Source organism: Anomalospiza imberbis, chromosome 3 (genome assembly GCF_031753505.1).
Source record: "Anomalospiza imberbis isolate Cuckoo-Finch-1a 21T00152 chromosome 3, ASM3175350v1, whole genome shotgun sequence".
In the NCBI taxonomy this organism is placed as follows: Eukaryota; Metazoa; Chordata; class Aves; order Passeriformes; family Viduidae; genus Anomalospiza; species Anomalospiza imberbis.
In genome coordinates, this window is record NC_089683.1 from 80,248,756 (window position 1) to 80,273,048 (window position 24,293).

Genomic DNA, 24,293 nt, shown 5'->3' on the forward strand with positions numbered 1-24,293 from the left:
GCCAGGCAAACAACTTAACCTTTCTCAGGTATGATCATCTTCACAATTAAGTTTTGTTATTAATTGACTGCTGTTTCTGTTGAGCACCTTTGAAGTGTCTATCATATATTTTTCATCCAGTGATAAGGGCAAAAAAGCAATATCTCAAATTCTTTATATTTTCCTAAGTAATATCCCTCATTGACCATGAGCCTTGGCTCAGGTTTTCCAAATTAGCCCTTCTCCAATGAATGAGGAGAACCTATTAGACTCCCAGATCAGATATATTTCAATTATTATGGCAAAAGCCATTGCTACATGCACTCAACAAGGCAAGAAATATAATTTTGGAGTAGCCCTGTATCTTGTCATTGTCAGTGGCATGCACTTGTAGTTCAGAGGAACAGGAAAATATTTTACTGTTAAGATAAAATATGAGAACAGTACACCAAGAAATAGATTTTCTCATGTTGCCAGTCCAACCCATACAAAAAGATTGGATCAATCAGGCAAGTCTTTTACTAGACATCTGTTTGAAAATAAATGAATAGTTCCTGATGTAAGCCTACTGGCTAACACTTTGACACTCACACAAGCATGGCAAATGACAAAGCACTTTGATAGGTACATATCTCTTTTTTTCACATATTCACTCAGCTTTAGGTATTACATAATTTTTATTAAATCCCTGTTCTGCAGGACTGATTCATATCTATTGCAAATCAATATGGCTTGAATTAGGTCAGTGTAGCTGTGCTAATTTACACTGGTCTTCAATCTGAAGCATTGATTTTAAAATAATATACTATATTTTTATACTAAAGAAATACAATTTTCAGCTTGACTTAGTAATGTATTTTGCATCTCTTCAAGGAACAAGATTAAGATGTGATTCATACTTTTTGAGTGATTTTCATATCAAACTCCTATAAGCATTTATCATTTGCACAGGAATTCCTGTAGATCTTCAAAAACACCAACAGCACCAGAGTATCATCCAACAAGACAGCTGACTAGAATCATCTGCAGAGAGTCTGACATGGTATATTTATAAATCTTGTTGCTTAATTTAAAAACCAACCAAATAACCCTAAGATTAAAAAAAAAAAAAAAAAAAAAAAAAAAAAAAAAAAAAAACTTTTGCCACTGAAGAAAACTGTTGTTCTTCCCTTCTCCCATAATCATAGACATCTTTGGGGTCAGCCAGCTCCCCTGCCTTCTAATGACTGAATCCAGGCATCCCATTCTCAAGCTGCATAAGCAGATGGAAACCCCAGGTTCTACCAACAGGCAAACTCATGATCTGGGCCAGCCCCATCACACTCACTTTGAGGATGGGGGAGCCAGCCTGATTAAAAAGATGGGGCCTGGCTCACAAGCCTGAATGACCAGGGCAATTAAACAGCCTGTCTACTGAGCCATTTCCTCATAAGGACATCCCATGGAGCAGAGAAGTCCACAGTATGGACATAGTGAGCCAGAAAGATTGGATAGAGCTGTCCAATGTACCTGCTAGGCAATGAGCAAAGATGGCTAGAGAAAGGGCAAGAAAATGGAAAACAAAATAACAAAAATGCTAGAAAACATCATTATTGACAGCATCTCTTCTGAGTCTTGAATGAAATGACAGGCCTTTGCAAAAGGTTTCAATTCATCAAAACACCATTTTTGACAAAAGAATGTTGTGTGAGAAAATTGTCTTTGAGTTCAAAACTTTATATTTGTGTTACAAATAGCAGAAAATTATAGTCATACTTTGTTCTTAATGCAGTGCTGAGGAACCTTCTAGGTAGATATAAGTGTATTTATCAACATATGTTTAAAAATGCATGAAAGGAAAAAGAGGTGCAAATATTCTTCATAGTTTGAAGAGTCATGAAAGATCAGGTAGTTCAAAAAGAAACTCGGGTGTTCCACAAATCAGTGGAAAAATCAGTTCAAAATCCTCCCATCTGCCTCACTGTGCATCTCCTTGCAGTGAGCACGTACTTCACAGCTGATCATTTACATGGTCATGAAAAGCTGTGAAACTGCAGAGACCAGCTACCAGAGATGGAGAATCATAATCAATTAATGCCTTAAGAAGGACAGAGGGGGAAAAAAAAACTAAACAAATCAATATGGAATTTCATAGCAAGGAAGAGTTGGGACTGAGTAGCACTGATATGTATGAGTAGCTAAATTTATATTATTGGTTCTTGCTCAGAGAAAGAAGAATCATAGACGAGCTGCACTTTGGAATTGATATGATAAGGGAAGTTGTAAGAAAGCACAAGGTCCTAACCAGTTAGTAGAGCAGGTATGCTCAAGAAGTTTCCCTTGTGCACCTGCGCTGTGTCTGAAGGAGTTTCATGCTAAGGCATCTTTTTTGAAGTATTTTCTGTCTGAAAAGGTAGACTCTGAGTAGAACACAATAAACCAGGTTAAAGTCTCAGCAGATCTATAATCACATTGCAGTCCATATATTCCCTTCAACCTCAAGGTTTCAAATTGTCTGAGAGGTCAAAAAACTTGTGGCCCAAATTTTCAGAAATAACCAAGGCTCACTTCTGAATTTGCACTTGAAATAGTTCAATAGGGCCTGATGTGGGATTCAAGTTTACAATTCAAGTTTATTTGGAGTTCCTCAAAAATGAAAACTCAGAGAACCTGGACATGCAAAACTCACTAATTAATTATGCAAGAAACAAGCCTAAAGATTGCAAAAGCAAGAAATAACATCTTTGTGCCACCCTTACTAGCTAAGGACCAGATTTTCAGCGTAGCTTCCCATCATTCAGTGTCTTTGTCTCAGTGGAAAACTTCCCAGGCTTTCATTAGGCCCCTGTACAACAACAGACAGCTATGGCTGAGGTTGTACAGTCCATGCAGCTAATAGTAAAATAGAATGTACTTGTATTTCCAGAACAGCAGATTTTAATGCCTCAAGATTCACGCCCACCCAAGCACTTCAGTCTCCCAATTAATCTCTTCATGGAACAGCTAATTTCCAAAATGTTTTCCCTTAAGGACTTACTCAATGAAGTCCTTTTAGTAAACTGACCTCAAGATCTAATCGTCACTTTAAACAGGATACTGTTAGTGTGGTACAGCATTCACAACAATAAAAATATATATGATCAATAATTTAGTATTTGACTTGCAGCTTTGGCCATTGGGGATCATATTTTCCTTTGCAATATTTTTAAAGATATGTTTTCAAAGTGAATAATTTTAGTCATACTTTCTCTGAAGTCTTACTGATGATAAATGCTTACATAAATGCTTTCATCATATATATATAAATATACATATATCTAATTGTATAAAAATAAGCTATATAAATACCTCACAGAATGAGATTTCTCTTACCTTTTTCTGAGGATCCACCCCTAGCTGAGACAACTGGGTGTATCAATGAACTTGGAAGTGGTAAGGCTCAACGGACTCAGTGACCAGACTACAAAGGTGGCCCAAGGGATTTGCTTGCTCAGCTCTCATCCTGTTGCAACAGTTTCCTTCAGGAATGTTCTTCTCATGTCATTTTAGAGTAGTACAAGGACCTCCTTACTTTCTACAGGACAGTAACAAACACAACAGGCCAACAATAAAAACAAGAAACAACACCCCTGGCCTTCCCTGCATTCTTCCCTGCCTTGGCTATCACCAACAGAGAGGGAAGATCTGGAGAAACATTCCCTACAGGCTGTTCAGGTGACATTCAAGGACATTTAAGGTGATGGTACAAAATAACTCTGCACTGGAGGACTTCTTCCGGAGATCTGGTCGGCATAAGCACTTATTTTTTACTTCTTTTTCGCTACATAAGATTTTTCTGTGGTTCTCATTCACTGTAAACTGACACATATTAATAAAAACCAGTGGGACTACTCTAGTCCATACATCCTAAAAATTCTGTGTGGGTTGGGCTTGTCTTTTTATTCTAAATTTGCAAAGCCTGTAAGATAGAGGTCTCCTCCATGGCCAAGGCATCTGGATGTTAAATCAAACATTACTGTGTATTCATGTAAATTTGAAGATTTCATTCAAGCCCAGTCTATTATATAAAAATTAGTTATTATATTGAGATAATAGATCCAAGTATCAAAAAGAATAGTTAGTATGTCATCTTTTCCCCTGCAGCTTACAGGCTGTAAAATTTCAGTCCTGCATCAGCCAATACTTTTGTAACAGATTTCTCTCTGAGAACACTGATTCTTGCCATAATTCTTAAGATATAAAAAGATCACCTTTAGTTATTTTCAGACTGGCCCAAATATTTGTAGGATTTCTAGCACTCTATGCTCAGAAGTAGCCACCAAGATGACAGATGTTTTTAAATCTTCTAATTTTTACTGTCTCATAGCTTTGTCAAGGCCTAGAACTATGAACTGCAATTGAAGAACACTGGAACATATAGAGATTCATGCTAAGCCTAAGGAATTGGCTTGGATTTAAAAATTCAAGAGCCCTTGCATATATGGGCACAACATATGTAAAAAGTCTCTCCAGGGAACATGTGAACCACAGAGGCTTGAAATGTGACTTGCTCTTGCAGAAATCTATGTAGCCATAGTAATAGAGATCTCATAACTAAATAGAATAAACAAATAAGAAGTAATGCCAAGTTAACACACAATATGTCCACAGCTGTGAACCAGACAAATCTGTGATTGAACCTCAAATGACATGTGACCAGAGTCTTCAAGAAGGCAGGTACCAAGTTTGAAGTGAACAACATTTGTAAAGCCAAAACACTTAATTTTTTTTACCTAGGGCCATAGTATTCTTCACATGCAGATTTCACATCAATTTTTAGTCTCTTAATTGACTGTAATTATCATATTTACTTTCCCGGGGGGATTACTCAGATCGTACCTCAGCTATATTTTGAAGACAATGGATTTGCACATATAAAACAGAAGGAAAATTAATTCACTGAAGAAAAACAAAGGTCATTGAGAGCTTTAATTGCTGATGTGATTGGCAAAAAAAGAGAAATAATTCATCTGAAACACAACAGGAGAAAAGACACAGACAAAAAACAAAACATAAGGGAAGATGAAATGAGAATGACACAACTATCGTAGGCTGTTAAACCTTGGTCACTGTAAACACCATACAGAGGTTCTTCAAGAAAGAACTCCAAGTACTGTAACACGGTCCCAGGCACTGACAGTCAGGAGAGACCTGTGAAGTGGTACACATCCCTTCCATTCTGCACAGCACAGGATTTGCTCTGACCTCATGAAATCATGTTGGTGCTGGACATGGAAAATACAATTTCATTCCAGGAAAATTAAAAGTATTTAGGAGGTGATGGATGGTCTAGAGGAGACAAAATGTGATTTAACCTGGAATTTTACCTATAATAGCTATGAACAAAAGGATGAAGTTATGCAGAAAAATACTGTAGCAGCAAGCTCAAAAATTAATATTTTACACCAGTCTAATATTAAAATGCCATTGAGGATAATGCTAACCAATTGCTTGGGGTTTAAGTGACTGCTTTTAAGGACATTTGTTAACTGTCTATATCTAAACTATGGTACACCTTACTCTATTATTACTATTATTGTTGTTGTTATTTCTGATCTTTTACAGACAATTTTTCTTTCTGCATGTTTTTTTTTTTTAAAGAAGACTATTTTCCTGAGCTGTTTCTCATCTCCTGACCATGAGACAAGTGGCCCACTTTGCCATTCAACAGGAAGAAAGGCATCATTACAACTCAAGTAAAAATAATAAAGATGTGTCATAAGCAGTAGCCACTACTTGGATCACTGCAGCAATCTGAAGAGTTTGGACTCCTAATTAAAGTAATCCAGACTCAAATATCGATGTATGGTACACATGTGTGATAAAAAGCTGTTTCTTCAAACAGATTTATGAATTAAATTTGCAGAGTATCTGTGACCTACATCCATTAGTTGGGTAAAGTATCATAATTTTTGAAAGATGAAAGGCTTTTTCTACTTTTTCTGATAGTTTTCACACTTGTTATAAAACAATTAAAGATGAAGGAATGAGAAGGGAGGGAAGGATTGCATAAGTGAGGTTCAGCCTCAGAGTCCCAGGAGACTCAAAAAGCTGAAGAATCCTCTCTTCTCTCATACTCAGAGAATATTTAGTCCTGTTGTGTGAAGTGCAAGGACTTCATATGATAACCCGACTTCAGAGACTCTCCTGAGAAGTGATCCTCCTCAAACAACAGAAAACCTAAATTTGATACTTCAAAACGCTGAATAAGGGCCGTAACATGTTGCTAAAGGAAAAGAAAAGGAGAAATTGGTCATCACTAAAGTTTTACAGAAAATTGCTGAAGGCGCCTGCCTCCCTTGGCAGGATCTGCGGTAGGAATTTGAGTAGATGGAGAATGGAATTTAGGACATATTCTGGTCCTCAGTATTTCACTGTCAGATGGAGAAGGCACCTTCCTGCTCAAACATCTAATATAGACAAGATCCCAGCTATACATGCTGGTGGTATTAAAACACTTTTAGCTTTCTGCATGCCCCTGCAGACCTCCCTGCAAGGTATCCTAGATTCTGCAGCTCTGTGCTCTGTGACTGAAGACTTTGTTCTCTGACATTCATCATCGATACATTTAAGCCCTTATTCAGACCTCAGCTTCAGAGTTTAAATCACAGTTTTCAAGCAAATTTAGCATTACAAAGTTAATCCATCCTGAAAGCAGCTTTTCAGAAAAGGACCTGAAGGTCCTGGCAGACAACGAATTGACCGTGTGCCAGTAATGTGTCCTTGCAGCACAGGAGGCTGGCTGCATCCTAGACTGCACTGGGATGAGAACTGCCAGCAAGTTGAGGGAGGTGGTCTTTCCTTCAAGGGAGGTGGTCTTTCCTCTCTATTCATCCCTGGTGAGAAAAATCTGGAGTTGTGAGTCCAGTTTTGTACTTCACACCATGTGAAAGGGCCTGTCTAGGGCCTGTATAGCAATAGTTATCTGTTTTAAAACAAGCTCCACTTTGCCAACAGGTAATGAAACCTAAGTTCTTAAATTCTAGATAGCAAATGTTAAAGAAGGATAAAAAAATGATTATGCTATTCTGCAAACAGAAGTATGCTCTTCTCTGAGGCTAGACTTAACAACACTATAGAAAAAAATGCTTTGCTCAAAAGAGATGCAGATACAACCAAAGCACTAAAACCATATCTCCTAAGGCAGAAAAAACTGCATTAATTTAGTGATTTGCTAAGAAATCTGAAAAACTGTTCTATCACTGCAGATGACACAGCTTTCCATGAAAATGTCTGCAGTTCCAGTCTATATGAAGTCTATCAGATACAGAAAATCCTCAACCAGTTCAAATTTCTTTTATGTAAGTTCAAAAACATTGAGACATAAGTAGAAAGTCAAATCCGAATGACCCTGAAGGGAAGTTACTATTATGCATTTATGTTGACTCTGGTTACCAGTTCTCATTTTACTGCATCCTGAGTCCAATATTTACTTTTATATATGATTACATGTTACAGATACTTTCTTTAAAGCAAATTATTTGATTACAAGGCATACTGTGAGATTTTAAGTGAGATTTTAGGTGAATTGCTACTGGCATAAGTAAAGTCACTCAGGCACAAATTTTTGTAAGTTTAAAAAATATTTTGCATTTTATCTTCCACCTTTTTTTCATCTACCTTGCGTAAGATGAATGTGTCAAGTCTGTGCAGGAGAGAGCAATAACCTCCAAATCTAATTATAATTTCATAGGTCAAGACATATGTCTACTGAAGCATCAAGTTTGTTATTCCCTGAGTCAGCAGATAAAGCACAAGCAATGACATTACTTCATTATAATCAATTTTTAGGAAGATCTAAGAGGTAGGATTTGCCTTCTGAAATTTTGAATGTAGTAGTCTAAACTGATTTCAATAGATCATTCACCCGATTGAAGCAGATCCAAACATTCAGCCTCTAAGTAGGAAATATGATTATCATTAAAAGTACCAAAACAGAAGAAATAATAACAATCTTTTTAGGTCACTTGCCATTAGAACAGACAGGTGCTGGAGTTCAGGATGCCTAAAACTTATACAAAAAGACTGCAAACCATTTTAGCATAAATTTTTGGCAAATGGCAAAAAGCAGTATCTGAGACACAGAAAACAAAATAATTTTTATTCATGCGACAGTCTCACATAATAAATAACAGACACAATCCTTTTGTTGATGACTATATGACTGTTGCTTCCTAATTAGCAGGCAGTGTCCAAAGTTGTTTATAAATAACAAGCTGTTTAAAACATTGAGAAAACAGACTTTTTGGTGAAGTGCCCACGTGACATTTTAATAGTACTGTAATAGTACTCTACAGAAACTACAAAATTAGTGTATCTTAAAATGTCAGCAAGGGTTATGAGGAACTCTTTTTCATAATAATACTTTTACACAATATTTACTACATACAAAATGCTGCCATTGCCCCCTTCTTTACAGTAATATATTATTAGGAGAGCTAACAAGTTGTAGATGACATAAACCAGTGTTGGCTCCACAAGTATATCAGAATATATATATGTGTATATATATATATATATATATATCTATATACACACTTTCTTATATATAAAAAAAGTCAGAAAGCCCAATCTGAAAAATAAGGAAGCCAAATGTGGGGATTTGCCTAAACAAATCTGGGTGCCCAAAGAAGGATCACTTCTTTCAAGTGCTAAAGTTATTAGAAATGTCAGCAGAGGTCCATGAGTAAAGTGACAGAGGTCACAGATGCAGCAGACACTGCAAGTTTGCTTTATTTTCCTTCCTCTTTCATCATTTCATGGACAAAATGGACGTCATCAGAATGCCACAGCCAGCAGTATCAGCAGTTTCTTTTGTATTTGGCAGGTATGAAGTGATTACAGAGTGAAACAGTCAGGCCTTTAACACACACTTACCTTCCTCTTAAAATCTCTCCAAGCATTTCACACCAAGTTCAAATAAATGACACTTGCTCTACAACCTAGGCTGATGTTCTGAGGACTTACTTAGCAGCAAAGCAACCAGATATCGTTCCACTGGACATGATTAATAGGGGTGTATTACTGTGCATATTCTGCATTTCAAGCTTAGGCATATTCATATACGCACTTATAAATTTCTAATATTCTAATGACAACACTTGCAAAGCACTCAATGCACCAGTTACATACGGTTTCCTCACTGAAGATCCTTTGAGCTATGCCACTAAAACTTTGGGATATCTGCTACAGCTGTTTTGCTCTGTGTCGGTCCCACTGTGCTCCCACTGAAGCCCTCACAACAACAGTATGAATTAATAACAAAATAATAACAAAAAATAATAGAAATATTAAAAATTAGCACTTCTGGCTTAAGTGCAAATGACCAAAACTTGTTAACAAAAGTCAGATGACTTGAGTACTTTACCTAGAAGCCAAAATTGCCGGTATAAGTATTATAAAGTTTCAGGGTATCAAGGCAATCTATGTTTCCAGTAGAAGTGAGACGTGGACATACTGGAGAGCCCAGTGAAAGACCACTGAAATGATTAAGGGTCTGGGGCAGCTCTCCTGTGAGGAAAGGTTGAGAGCTGCAGCTAACTGTTCAGCCTGTAGAAGGGAAGGCTCAGGGGGAATCTCATCACTCTGTACAAATATCTGAAGAAAGGGTGTAAAGACAGAGTCAGGTACTTCCTAGTGGTTCCCAGAGACAGGATCAGAGGCAGTGGACACAAACAGAAACACAGAAGGCTCCATCAGAACATCAGGAAACCTTTTTTTTTTTATTGTTAGAATGACTGAGGATTCCACTGTTAGACAGGGTCAAAGCAACTAACGTTGTCTACCTGGACTTATGCAAAGTGCCTGACACTGTCCCACATGACATCCTTTTCTCTAAACTAGAGAGACATGAATTGGACAAATGGACCACTCAGTGGATAAAGAACTGGCTGGATGGCAGCACACAAGGAGCTGTGGTCAATGGCTCATTGTCCACATGAGACCAGTGACAAGCGATGTCCTTCAGGGGTCAGTACTGGGGCCAACACTATTCAATATCTTTGCTGGTGACACGGACAGTAGGATTGAGTGCAGCCTGAGCAAGTTTGCTGGTGACACCAGGCTGTGTGGGGCAGTCAACACATTGGAGGGAAGGGACACCATCCAGAGGGACTTTGATAGGCTTGACAGGTGGGCCAATACAAACCTGATAAATTTCAACAAAGTGAAGAACAAGGCCCTACACCTGGATCGTGGCAATGCCAGACACACCTACCAGGCGGAGAAGTGATTGAGAGCAGCCCTGTGGAGAGAGACTTGGCAGTGATGGTTGCTGAAAAACTCAACACAAGCCAGCAGTGTGTGCTCACAGCCCAGAAAGCCAATGGAACACAGGGCTGCATCCAAAGCAGCGTGGCCAGTAGGTCAAGGCAGATAATCCTGCCCGTCTGCTCTTGTGAGACCCCGCCCCGGAGTGCTGCATCCAGCTCCCGGGCCCCCAACATAAGAAGGACATGGAACTGTTGCAGCAACTCTTGAGGAGGGACACAGAGTTGATAAGAGGACTAGAGCACCACCCCTGTGAAGATGGGCTGAGAGAGTTGGAGCTGTTCATCCTAGAGAAGAGAAGTTGCACAGGGACCTGACAGCAACTTTCCAGTTTCTGAAGGGAAAGGGGCCTACAGGGAAGCTGGACGGGGACTCTTCATCAGGAATTGTGGTGATAGGACAAGGAGTAACAAGCATAAAATGAAAGCGGGGAAATTTAGGTTAGCTATTAGGAAGAAATTTTTCACTGCAAGGGTGGTGAGACACTGGAACAGATTGCCCAGGCAGGCTGTGGATGCCTCAAGCCTGGCAGTGTTCAAGGCCAGGTTGGGTAAGGCCTTGAGCAACTTGGTCTAGTGTGAGGTATCCCTGCCCATGGCAGAGGGAGTTGGGACTAGATATTCTTTAAAGTCTTTTCCAACCCCTTAACATTCTATGGTTCTATGATTCTATGATATTATGATTAAAACTACTTAGCTCTTGATCTGCTCATCTCTGGGGTCAAAATTGCTTTTGCATATGATCATTTGAGGAATGACAGGACTGATAACTTTGAATCACCTGCTTTCGTCCGTGGTCAAAGGACTATTCACAGACTGCAAAGACAAAATGGATCTTTACAGTTCTTTCAGAACAGACACACAGGGAAATGCAGAGGGAAGTCCAGCAAACCAATCTAATACCAGCAATGAGTCCATGAAAACAAAGTCGTGTGTGGGCCTGTTCTGGGTGGAGAAGATATGGGGAGTGTCTCAAAATATGCTGGCACAAATAAGAAATGCTCCCCTGCATTTATTTAGTGCAACTCCTTGTTGTGCCACTCCCTGTTGTAACATATTCATTTCCTCTTCTGCTTTTGTTACTAGTATCCAGTACCACCTTCCACCCAGCCCAAGGATATTGGGAAGGCAAAATAACAGGTTTCTTCATGAGAATAAATGGTGGAGGTCTGAACAAGAGAGAAATGGGAATCCAAATATTTCTTCTAATCATTTTTATCAATCCTAACAAGTCATAAAGAAGACTTCTAATCCAGTCTTCCCAATCAGAATCTCACTGATCTTTATTCTGTCAGTCAGCATAAACCTAGTACTGGGTGGAACACATCTGCTGAGACAGAGATACTAATTTATAAAGTGGTGACCTCACCTCCTCTTATAATCACTGGAGTGAAACAAGCACTTTTGGATTCCATTTCACCTTGAAAAGGATGTCCAAAATAAGTCAGATTAATCTTGTCCTAAAAGTACCTATTTCTTTCCACAATGCTTGAAGAGAGCTGATGGCAGCCAGTGTAGGCAGACACTTACATGAGGACGAATGTCAGACTGTGATGCTGATTTATTTACGAAAAGAGTACCACTCTGACCTGATACAAAGGTTGCAGATGAAGTAGATTTTCACTACCATTTCAAATTCTTGTTTACAGGCCTCTGTGTCAACATAACTAAGAATAAGGCATCTCAGCAGGAACATGTCCTCCCAAACAGGCATCCAGAGGGGGCAGAATGGAAAAAGAAATAGTGACAGCTGCCTCTGCCTCACTTAGTCTGCTAGAGGACATTTTAGGTCTGTTAGAGAGGGATGCCACTAGTTTTTAGCATTGTTGCACTTTCAGTGCAAAGAGCTGCTGCAATGCCAGACTCAGAAGATCCCTTGCTAAACCATTAACTATGTTTCTTGCAGATACTATGATCAGTCATCTTTCTTCAGCAGCTACCTCACCCCTTGAGCAGATTTTCATGAACTGGTGGGACAGTATTGGGAACTTGTAATCCTGTTATCCAGTACGATCACAGAACACAGCAGGAGAAAAGTATTACTGAAAATCATGTGGATAAAGGTTCAGGACCTGGACATTCATCATGCCACAGTAATTTACAGAGTTGCAATAAAACTGGTAATAAAACAACCCCTGTTGTGCAGCAAGCTCTGTTTGCCCCAAACTGTAAATTTTCTTCTTGACTATGAATTCCACAGGAATAAGGGTCATAAGACATGTGAGTTTGAGTATCTCTGTGAAATACATCTATTTGAGGATGTTTTCTTCCCCACCCCCCCCCCCCCTTATGTGGCTTTTCAGCATTTCTGGGCACTAATATTCTCAAAGAAAAAAAAAAAAAACAGAATGTTGGCTCAGAAGAGCTATTTCAGTGTCCTCCAGTATCCAGTACCCTTCACCACACCCCAAAGATGTACAGCCCTTATGAGCACAGAGAGGATCAATCTGAATTTTTACTGAAAGGCAGCTTGCTCACTCTGGCTGAAAAAAAAAATACAGACTGGTCACCAGAATCAAACAATTCTTCTGTAACTGCAGTGAAAACAAAGAAATGGCAGAGCAGGAAACACAGAATCAACCCTTTCAGGTCAACCTACAGGCCCTGCTAAGTAAATCGATTTTGAGAATCGAAATCTTTTTTACAAGTATATCATCACATATTCAACATAAACACACTGAGATATCTTTATTTTTTCTCTTCTATTCATAACTACTCCCCACTAAGGACATAATGTCTGTGCGCTCCAAAAGTCACAGATTTGTCTAATTATCTTCAATTCATATGTTTGTTAGAGGCTCACAAAAATCCGTGACATTGAAAGACGTTATGGAAAGATACCATTTCAATAATTGAAAGGAAAATGGGAACAGTATCATAGTAATTTCAAAGGAACAGAGCACAAAATAATGGTATTGGGATATGGAGGCGGGTAGTTTTTCATTCACCCTTTCTCTTTACACAGCAATAACCAGCATAAGTTCAAAACTATAAAATCTTCCCCTCCTCTACACACCAATAACACATGTCTCATGAATAATTTTTGCAATGTCTGCTGGTCATGTTTAGTTCTGTAATCACTTTCATTTTATTTTACTTTTTCAAAGCAGGAAACATCTGCTTGTTTCATACATTGGAGTCTATGCATTAAGTCCCCAGGAAAATAAAATTTTAAGCCACTCCAAAGTAAACAGGAAAAAATGCACTGATTTATCTGAAGGCCAGAACTTCATCTCAAATCTTTGGGTTTCAGCTAAATTTTTAAGGTTGAAAGCCTTCCCCACACTTGGGAAGACCCAAACCCATAGTCTCCTTCATCCTTAGCCATTAGCTTTCACATGATTTATGCTAAAAGAGACCACAGCTGCCTTGATTCAGTTTTTAAGTATTCTTCACGCAGGTAAATGCAACATGAATCTGGAATCAAAGCTGAATCTGTTTTCAGTGCTAGTTACTGCTTTTCATAATTTTTAAAGTGCCAATGAGCATATATACTCTCTATCCAAAATAAAAATATCAGATAATAGAATGCAGAAAGAGATCAGTTCTAGGCAAGAGATTTTGTTTGGTGCTAAGTCTTGTTGTTTGATGTACTGGTTCACCTTTTACCTTTGCTCGACCTATCCCCATGTATTCCTTCCTGCTTTTCCTTCCTCTCCCTTATACAGGTGTATAAAAGCTACTCAGTCCTAATGATATAAAATGTGCTGGTTTATGTGTTATGCCAGCAAGCTTGTGTGGCTTCATTTTCCCTCCAAATATGGGCAAGCCACCTTCTTATATGTGCACTCTTTTTATAAAAATTATCATTCTGAAAAAAACCCATACATTATTGCTTTGAGTGAAACGTGTCACAGTATGTATTAAAAGCCCATCTACATTAGAAAGTGCTTTCCTCATGACATACAGAAGGAAAATGTTTGTTTGGATTTAATTAAGAAATTATTTACACATTTGCCCATATTTTATATATTTGCTTTTAGTATACAACAATTTCTTTACTCAGGAGAGTTCTTAATGCTCCCAAATGGTCAGGAACTAAAATTAAATGTTCAAAGATTTTGCTATCTGGTGGTTGCAGATACCACACTTGTGATGTTGATATTTGGTTGCCAGACCCAAATACACAGAAAGCAATTAAAATTCTTTACTTTGGTCATGCAGGAGATGAGAAAAAAAGGCTCAGTGTGCAATGTGACAGATGTGAGCTCTTGGAAACGTGAACTTCAAAGCCTATTATGCAGGGAGATATGGTAAGCACTGTGGACTTACAGAATATTCAGAAAAATCTTTTGGATCAGTGCTATAAATATTGTGTGCAGAGAAAACCCCACCTTCCTGAGAAAATTTTTTTATACCAGCTTACTCCAGTACCAATCAAGAAGGCAACATCACTCCTCAAAGCATGTACACAAAGCTGAAGACTGGAAATCTGGCAAACATGCACCTGCAATTTCCCAGGATTCTACAGAGCCAATGTCTTACTAACCAAGAACATAGGACAATTATTTCCAAGTTTTTTTTTCTTTTCAGTTGTTGATATGTAATGCTGTATTCTAGAGGATGAATATGCTACCTTTTGAAATCCAGTTTCAAAGTCCCTACTTCACTTCCTTCTTGTCCCAAAAGGAAACACTGCATGCAGAACTAAAGCCAACACTGCATTTGGAGGTGTCCTGTTTCCATTGATTAGGCTACTAGCTTTTTCTATCAGAGTTCGTAATTCTCATGGAGTCTGTGAATTCTCCATGATTATCCTCTAATCACATGACCTAACACTCCCAAATTCTGGTGTGTTTTACACGGCAATATGATTAATCTTTTCATAAATCACATGAGACCATTATCAATGGAACATCATTTGTTGGAATGAGAATCATCAGCCTCCCTGTCAGCTTTATTATAAATTTTTTTTCTGACACAAACATCTTTTTGGCACTTTCTTATTCTCATGAAAGAGAAGAATAAACTCAGTGGATGATACTTACAAGATATTTATTCCAGTAGTCTCTGTGGTGGGCTTTACATTTTCACATTACACTTGCTGTCTGCATAAATATTTTAATTGCACCACTATTTACATAAGAATACAAGAAACAACAGTATCCCTCTTTCCTGGGAGGTACTGGCTCATAGACAGTACATGACTGACAGCACACAGCAAACATTACTTTATCCTGTGCAAGTTGATGTGCCTCTCTTCAAGCTCTTAGCATTGCTGCGCAACCACAAACCACAGGCTATTGTGAAAAGGCAAACTTCATCCTGAATTTCTCATAGACACTTAGCAAACTGGAGACATTATTTACTCCTGCTAGAGTGGGAAATCACAGGCACTTGGTGCTAAGGAACTGAAAGCAAGTAAAGTGACAAACAAAGCAAACTGCAGTGAATGTGGCATACAGAAAGAGAGCTGAATATCCATTTCAGATCTGGGGTCTGTTGCTCTCAGTAGCAGCTCCTATGCTGCATATGCATGAACACATTTCTGAAACTATAAGCCAAAATTAACTAAAAGGAACAACTTTAAACAATGCCACAGGCAGCTTCTGACTGCTAGCAAGCCTTCAGCAGGCTCACTGACACTGGTCTCCTGCAAGACTGTTTCAGACAGCAATTATGCTGCACTGGTGGGAAATTCCAGGTTAATATTTCACTGAGACACATGGTCCTATCAGTCAACTCACTCTGAACTTCTGTAACAAATATACATGGGGACTGGCTAGTGGAGAGGCCAGGTCTGCTCTGACCTGTTGCACAGAGGTGCTTAAGGAGCACATATGACTCCCCAAAATGAGATGCTTGGAGACTGTACAAGTTTAGGATATGTGCTATCAACAAGGATCCTAAGAGCTTCCAAGTGAGGTAAGCTCTGAAGCCTTTGTTGACAGTTAGACATTTCTGGGCACTGTGGTTCACACATCTGCTTCCAAGGGTAAGCCAGGCATGCTGAGTTCATCTTCTTACTTTAACACATAAGGAGAACTTGTACACTGCAGAATGCACACATGCTTTGAGCTCAAAGAACTTCAGGCTGACGGTGCAGGTCCTACTGTTTCATCATTCTACAATCTTCCCTGGCTAGTTTGATCGTCTGTAATTTTTATTGAAAAACACCATTAAATTTACTTTATTAAACATATTTATTTAAAAATCATTTTTTCCCTTCTACTCTACTGCCTAATTTTCTCTAGTGGTCCAGCTTTGAAGCACTAGTCCTTTGGCTGACAGCTTTTTATTATAGTTACACACACTGTAATTTGAAAGGCCAGGTAATCTCTCTTATTCACAGTATAATGTTTGCTGTCATGGAACTATGCATTATTAATATAAAAAGAATAGGCAAAAATAACTCTTCAGGAAAATTGGCACAACATCAGTTAAAATACACAGTAAAGGTTGTCCTTTATAGAACGTTTAGGCTGGTAAAGGGCACTGGCAGGGCTGAGCTGCCAGACAAGTGCCAGAGGCCTTACTGGCTTTCAGTCCAGAACAGTCAAGAACAAAATCCCATTCTCTTGTTCCACCAATCTCCTCAGACGATGTTGTGACTGTCCAGTGGTTATCACCTTCTCTATCTTTCAGCCACTCCAGGAAATAATGTTTAAACTATAACTGAGGAAGAACATCATTTTCCAGCCAATCAATAACCTTCCCTCTTCATCATTTCCATCAGAGTTTACATACTTCTTTTTCTGCTGCTTCTGCTACTTCTGTCATTTCTGGACTATTCCCACTATGTTTTGCCAGTCTCTGACATTGCCATCAAAGAAACCCAGCAAGGAAACAAGTATGTATAAGTACCTCAATTAATTAAGGTTATTCTACTCTGTTCTAACTAAAAATATAAATAAAAAATATTTGCACTAGCATAAATGCAGAAAATTCTATGAAAATCACAAAATTCAGATAACTGCAAGAGTAAATCACAGAAAAAGAGGAAATTAGACCAGAAAGGCTTCGTCTGATCTCCATGCCTAAGTAAGCAATTCCCTCAGGATACCCTGAAGTGTATTTTATACACTTGATAAATGTCTGCCTCTCAATATTTGTGTGTGTTGCAATTAAAGCTTGTAGAACTGTGATGGCACTCTTCCACAGAAAATAAATATACTACAAGCAAATTCTGATGAAAAATATACAATATATTGTTAATTTACATAATGAATATGTAGATAATATGTGTAAAATTATAAATATTAATTGTACAAATACCTGTTCTTGCAAGAACTGGCTCACTGCATGAATCCCTCCTTTTCCTTTGTTTCACTCACTCTCTGATTCAGAAGTGTTTGGGTGTGCTTAACTTCAATGTCCTGAAAAGCTCTCTGGAAAGTGCGTGCTGACTTGAGAGTCTTGGCAGGGGCGCAAATGACAAGGTAAGCTGATCTTTCTAGGAGAACATACTTTCAAATGGTTTCTGTCTTGTTTTTTCAGCACCCTCTAAGCCATGATATCACAACACAGTATTATGTAAGTGCTGTGAGCAAAGATTTCTTATTAGAGTAAGCCTGCACACCACTGGTTATAATTGGATTTTAACTCAACTATTTGTCTAGAATTACTGGATTATGACAAAAATGGTAATGCTGCTAATGGCAGAGAGGATAGTGACAATGTGACAGTTTCCATTGACCTTTACAGATAATGTAAAAATACAAAAGGGCATTGTAAATGTTATTCCTTCAACATCTTTATCTACAGCTAAAACCAGGCTAAAGAAGCAAACTTTTTTTATATAATTATGCAAATACTAAAGTCTTTCTATCAACACATAGAAAACTGATTTCATTATCCCTTGATGAGGCCAGTTGGGTAATTTGGGGTTAACCAAGGTGGTAAGTTTCTTATATTAATGCAAATTTAAATTGCAGACTGAATAATTACACAACCCTCACTAGCAAAAATGGAAAACAGGCTTCTTAGAAAAAGTCCCTCAGTTTTGCAGTTCATTTCTGCACAGTCCTTTACTAGTTAATTTGTTTACTATCTAGATGGTTGGATGAAATTTTTTGTTGAATTCAAGCACTTAGTAATTTTAAGGATGTTTCCCAAATGAGAAAATAAACTTAAAAATAAAAGTAATTTATTTTTATGTGGTTCTTCCAGACATCTAATTAGAAAATTATTAATTCCCACTGAAGACCTTTAAAATTATGATAGCTGCTCTTAAACCACATATGGATATGTTTTCAAGGAGATCAAGAGAGGGGAAAGAGAAAAGTTGTATTTCATAAAACTAGGATTGGTTATTCACACTTGAAGGGAATACATTTTGCAGTGAAAAACAGAATGTGAGACAAAATTACTTTGCAGGAAGATCAACTGCTACAGAAAGAGTAGACATAGAATTCATCCATCATTTCTTCCCTGAAGAGAGTAATTCAGCTGGAAGCATCCAGTCCCCTACAGTCATGTCTATCAGATGAATCAGTTTAAAAATTAACTGGATGGATAAAAAGGAATGGCGTCTAAATCAACTACATTAAGAAATCCCTTTGACAAGGGAATGAGAAAAAAACAGCGTTTTTTTCGCTGAACCAAGAGAAAAGTTGAGGCAATTATTTTTGGTAAACTGTCCTGAAGTTCTGCAAAACAAGATGGTTTGACTGAAATATTTAATCTGCAATGAGCAAATATTGTCATAGTTTAAAGGATGGTACGGACCTGAAATGCCACTTTTACCTTTGGGCATGAAATATAGATGAATAAACATTTCATCCTGCATACCATTTTTGCATGCTCACATGCTACTGCTGTGAATATCTTCTTCATTCAGGAATTTGATATATCCACATTTTGTTGAAAACCACAAGGTTGGAATCTGCCTGATCTGCTAAATTTCAATCTATTAATAGAAGCCCAGGCTATGTATACTTAGAAACACTTAAACTGTTTGGCAATTAGTTAAACTAAATGAGAGTTTAATTTATTGATCAGCAAATGATTGCTAGGTAAGAGTTTATGTTGATACAGTATTGCCCTGATTTTTTATTATAAGACTTGTTGTCAAAGCTAAATATTTGAAATGCTTTCAAAATTTTCCCACTCCTACAGGAATATGTTTTACCATTATAAATAAATCCTCTGATCATGAATAGACCTAAGAAGTTGCTTCTCATATGGACATGGCAAAAGTATGTATCACCATGAATTACCATCTTACCTAATTGAAGATGGAAAGATTCCAGGGAATTCCAGGAAAGGATGATATTAGCACAGATGAAGCTGCTGAACAAAACTTCAGAGGGTAGGAGAAGATACTCTAAAGAGATATTAAATAAATTAGACAGAAAAGCAGAAAAATCTCTTTCAGAAGACAAATTTCAAAGCAGTTCTAAGACTACACTGATTAAAGTTCTGCAAGGTGGTTATACAATATTGATACAAGTTTCAGTTTTAGAACCAATAAAGTGATATTTTTGACTAGACAAGGGCTAATCTAAATCATAAACCAATATAACTGCAGATTTCAAATATTCTTAGTCACCAAAATAATACAAATGCTAAGAATAGAAACAACACAATTATTGTTCTTGGTCATGACAACTATTTAAAGTTCTCCAGGTTCCTTTATTTATTGGTTTTTAGGTGAGATACGGGGTCCAACAAGAACTGCTAAGTAATGTTTTGGAGCATTTGCCCAAAATAAAACTCAGAGCTAATGAGCACTAGGCATTACTTATTGTCTTATAGGATCTAGACAGACATAACATTGAGTAGGCTAATAATTTCTGTTTTGCTGCTCCTCTGGTCTCAGGATTAGCAATAGACAGGTCCTCACCATGCCTAAAATGAAAGGATCGCACTAAGATTTCATCTGAAAGTCTGTTCTGCATAATCCTTTTGCTCCACAGTCTGCCTGAAAAAAAAGACTTGAACGAGAATGACTCGCTATGGATAACTTCAATTAATACTAGAATCATTTGCAGAGGGTACAGATATATTGTATATTAGGTTATATATGATAAGGTTATTTCATGCAATGGAAAGAAATGCCTTTGCCACTTCCAAAGCAGGTTATTGCAGTTCAGTCACATGCAAAGATAAAGGAGCTTTTCCTTTCTTACACAACTACTTTTAGACTGTTCTCAAGCAGAAGATTTTAGTGTCTTCTCCATTAAAGCATCTGCATCTGGTATTTCTTTGGTTCCTTTCCATTTTTAAGTTATCTGAGCTCATTTCTCAGGATTTGATCTCAAAGAAGCACGAGAAAATCTACCTTTACCCTGTCTGCAAACTTGAACACCAGATTCAGAGTAAATTTTGTTAAGCCAGCAAGCCCATTTACATGTTTATGTGCCTCATTAGGTACAAGCTGGGAGGCTGGTCCTAGGTGGGTACACTCTTCTGCTAAGTTAAGCAACTGGCTAGAAGCTATGCAACAATTTCCTTTTATGTGGATGATAATATAGTAATAATGTTGCCAACAGCAAGAAAATTATATTAATAATTATATGCTTCCTTGGGTTTGGAGTTCAGTGAAAAAACAAAAATTTCTTAGAGGGCTTCTATGATAGGTCATGATACCACTACCACATTAATGCAATTTTAAGTAATTTCTTGACACACTTTGTGAACTACAAAGTTTTCTTTCTGAATACAGTGACTCTACAAAAAGTCTTTTTAACGTACAGACCTGGCAGTTTATTTCCTTTTCTGGCTTTTATCCATTTAATTTCATTAACCTTCCACCCAGGGAAAAAGTAAGGATTCACAAGTCTCATTTACAAAAGCAAAAATATTGACTGACTTTTTCTAGATGGCATTAATCATGTCATTTTAAACCCTTAAAGTTTATTACAAATGCTCTTATGTTACTGAAATAGACAAAGGCTTGAATTAAGGTGTCAAGTTTTTGATAAGATTCAAAAAATTACCTTCTAATATTTTAATAATATTTCCACAAATTATACCCTCTTGCAAAACCATACTACAAAGCAAAAAATATATTTATTCACAGAGGAAAAGATTTGCCATATTAAAGAAAATTTTTGAAGTTAGGAATAAATAACAGGTATTTTTCTGCTATGATGGTGACATTAAGCACTGTTGTAAGTAGCATTGGTGGTGTTGGAAGAACATTTATAAAAAATAAAAGGAATTAGATCCTTAGCACTTACAATTGGAGTCAATATCACTCATTGCTTTAAGTTCTAAGGATGTCTTGAAATATAAGCTTACTCAGAACAAAGAGAAATTGCACTTACTAGACCCTCTAAGACACATTTTACTAAAAAACTAGTGAATATGAATACTTTGAATCAAAAAAGGTGCTTCCAAGATGGAAAGTTTCTTTTTGAAGATAGTTGAAATCTGGAAGACAAGAGTCTGTAAGACTTATGCCACTCCCCCAAAACACATGGAATTTTTTATCCCCAACTATTTTCTTCATTTCTTTCTGTTTTCCCATTACTTTCTTGATGCCTCTGTTTCTGAATGGGGTCTACCACCAATTTTCACATTATATTTTGATAATTAATGACACTGGGACATCTCGTGCTATCCATAGACCTTACACCATGTAGCTTCACATATCTCAAAATGTATTGCAAATAAAAGCATGTCTCCAGATATAAAATCTGGGGTGTACGGAGATTTGCAAGTGTTGTCTAAGATCTTAGAAAGACCCATCTCTGAGTTAGATGTTAGTTCCATTATCACACAAATAGCTACATCCTGATCCAAAAGAATCCTGGGATTCCTTTTCTAATTCTGGTAGCAAAAGGAGCACAGAAGTTGTCCTCCAAGGCTTATATTATAGCCTGGTATAATGGGTATTCAACCATGCAGCCCCCATTGGTATTAATAAAACGGGTATGGCTGAAAACCTGCGCTTAACTCCACAATTTCATTGGATCTCATTTTTCGGCATTTATTTAACTGGTAGGCAGGACACTACTGACACCAAAATAATGCAGTGGTAACAAAGAGGAAAAGCTGATATATTCACGCGCTTATTGATGAGTTTTGTTTGATGATATGGAAGTGACAGTGTGCAATGTCATCCTACTGAAAAGCAGTTTATTTGCAGCCTGACTATTGAGCATCTTATTGCTCCACAGCAGCAGGCTGATCAGATCCAGTTAATCATCAGCCAGAAGCTGATCCTTTTGAAATCAAAGGTAGCTTTAGTAAAGGATTTAATGGTGCAATCAGGGTGAGTTAATGGAAAAAGTGAACACAGCAGAGATAGAGCAAAATTTTTTAAAAAGTGTCTCACCAAAAAAGCTCTTCTGCATGTGTCAGTGACTGAATGCTGCAGAGTTCACTGACAGACTACACATCACACAGGGATTTGAAAACAGCCTGCAGAAAACAGCTTTAATTCCTACCCTCTGAACACAGAAGAAGAGCTACAGAGAGACATAGTAAAGTATGTTTAAAAAAATTCTTGGGGAAGTTATAGATTTTTCTGTTTATTGGGGAATTAAGAATAAAATTAACTGTGAGGCAAACATCGAGGTTTTTGAAACTGCAGGTGAGTTGGCAAGAAAATACATATCATTTATGTGATAAAAAGTAAATCTTTCAAGATTTCTTTTAATTTATAATTTCGTCCATTTAAAATGTTTCTGAATCTTTTAAAACTGGAGTTAAATTTCAAAATTAAAACTCATTTTATTAAGAAAAACATTCACTGCATATTGAGGAAATAAAAAGAAGGGGAGCATGCTGTTTGTTTATCTGGGTTTTTCAGAGATCATTTTAGTAGGAAAGTACAGTGTTTCTTGATATAACATCTGGTATATTTGGAAACGTTGAGCCTTTATTGGCACAAAATCCCTCCATCAGGCTTTAGATTTTTTGGGGAAGGGGGACTGGATTTTTACTGATGTGAAAGAGTTGTTCAAAAATAAGAATTTCAAACACACTCCAGTGTCAAAAAAGCTACATTTCTTTTGTCATATTACATGGAATTTCTCATCATTCTGTATTCAATAACACATTTTTTACTTCCAGTTCCTTTCCTTTTTCCTGGTTCTTTATCATGAAAAAAAGGCAGTTCTTGTGCAAACTGACCCTCTATTTAAAAACACATGCCTGGTGTCTTAGAAGGCCATTTTGTGGCATATAAAATACCTATTCCTGCATAGAGTATACTACAGCCTTGAGATCAGAAGACAATTAAAAAACCCTACTGAGACCCTCTTCTACCACATACATGCAGTCCCTAGCACTGCGGCTGAGTCCAGGAACCTCATTAACAGTAACAGACAGAAGGAAACACCTTCAAGATTTTCTTCCATCCAGATTTTAATCTAATTTCTACACACCTGCTAGCAAGGGATGATGAGAATTCACTGACTTGAAAGAGTGAGTAGTTACAAGATAAAAACATAAAACACTGTTTCATCTCAAATATATTTCTTCTTATACATTTACTCCTCATTTTAAACCACATTTTTCTGGACTAATATAACAAATATTCTTGGCTTTCCACATGGGGTATAATGTACTCTGAGTTAACAATACATATAATCTTTTCCTCACCCCAATATAGTTTCAGAATGTTTTCATGCCATGAGGAACTTCTTGAATGCTAATTTCTAAGCAGTTGCCTTGACAGGTTGGGATAGGGAATCTTCTGCATTTATTCATTCTGTACTACATAAATGCTTGACTGGTTGCAGCTGTATATCTTGCCTACAATGGACCTAATTTAAATTTCTCTTACATTGATTTAACTGCACTGGAATCAATAGAATTCCTCTTGATTTTCATTAGTGTAGTGTAAGAGGCAGGGATTAGGCTCAGTATGTTGAATGCAGAAACTTTGGTTATTGTTTAAAAGAACTGCAAGTAAAGTCTAGTGAAAAGAATGCAATTAGTGTCATTCCAGGCTGACATTCTCTTTTGTTCAGTTCTCTCTTTTTTTTTTTTTTTTTTTTTTTTTTTTTTTTTTTGTTTCAGAGCCTCTAGCTGAGGGTTATGGATCAGATTGTTTTGTAGTACTAAACAGCCAAAGAGAGGAAAGCAAGAAAAACTAACTGTAAAAGAGCCCTGCAACTCCACTGAAATTAACTG

At 37.3% G+C, this 24,293-nt stretch overlaps 1 long non-coding RNA gene across 1 annotated transcript in view; it reads right to left on the reverse strand.

The window, feature by feature from the left end:
• Window positions 1–3,331: 3,331 nt before the first annotated feature.
• The window catches only part of LOC137469953 (uncharacterized), a 143,923-nt gene continuing 122,961 nt past the window's right edge, over window positions 3,332–24,293 (reverse strand). The window contains exons 2-3 of the long non-coding RNA XR_010996824.1: window positions 19,432–19,528; window positions 3,332–3,532 (exon numbers count right to left, since the gene is read on the reverse strand). This is a non-coding gene — a long non-coding RNA (uncharacterized lncRNA). The remainder of the gene's footprint in view (window positions 3,533–19,431; window positions 19,529–24,293) is intronic.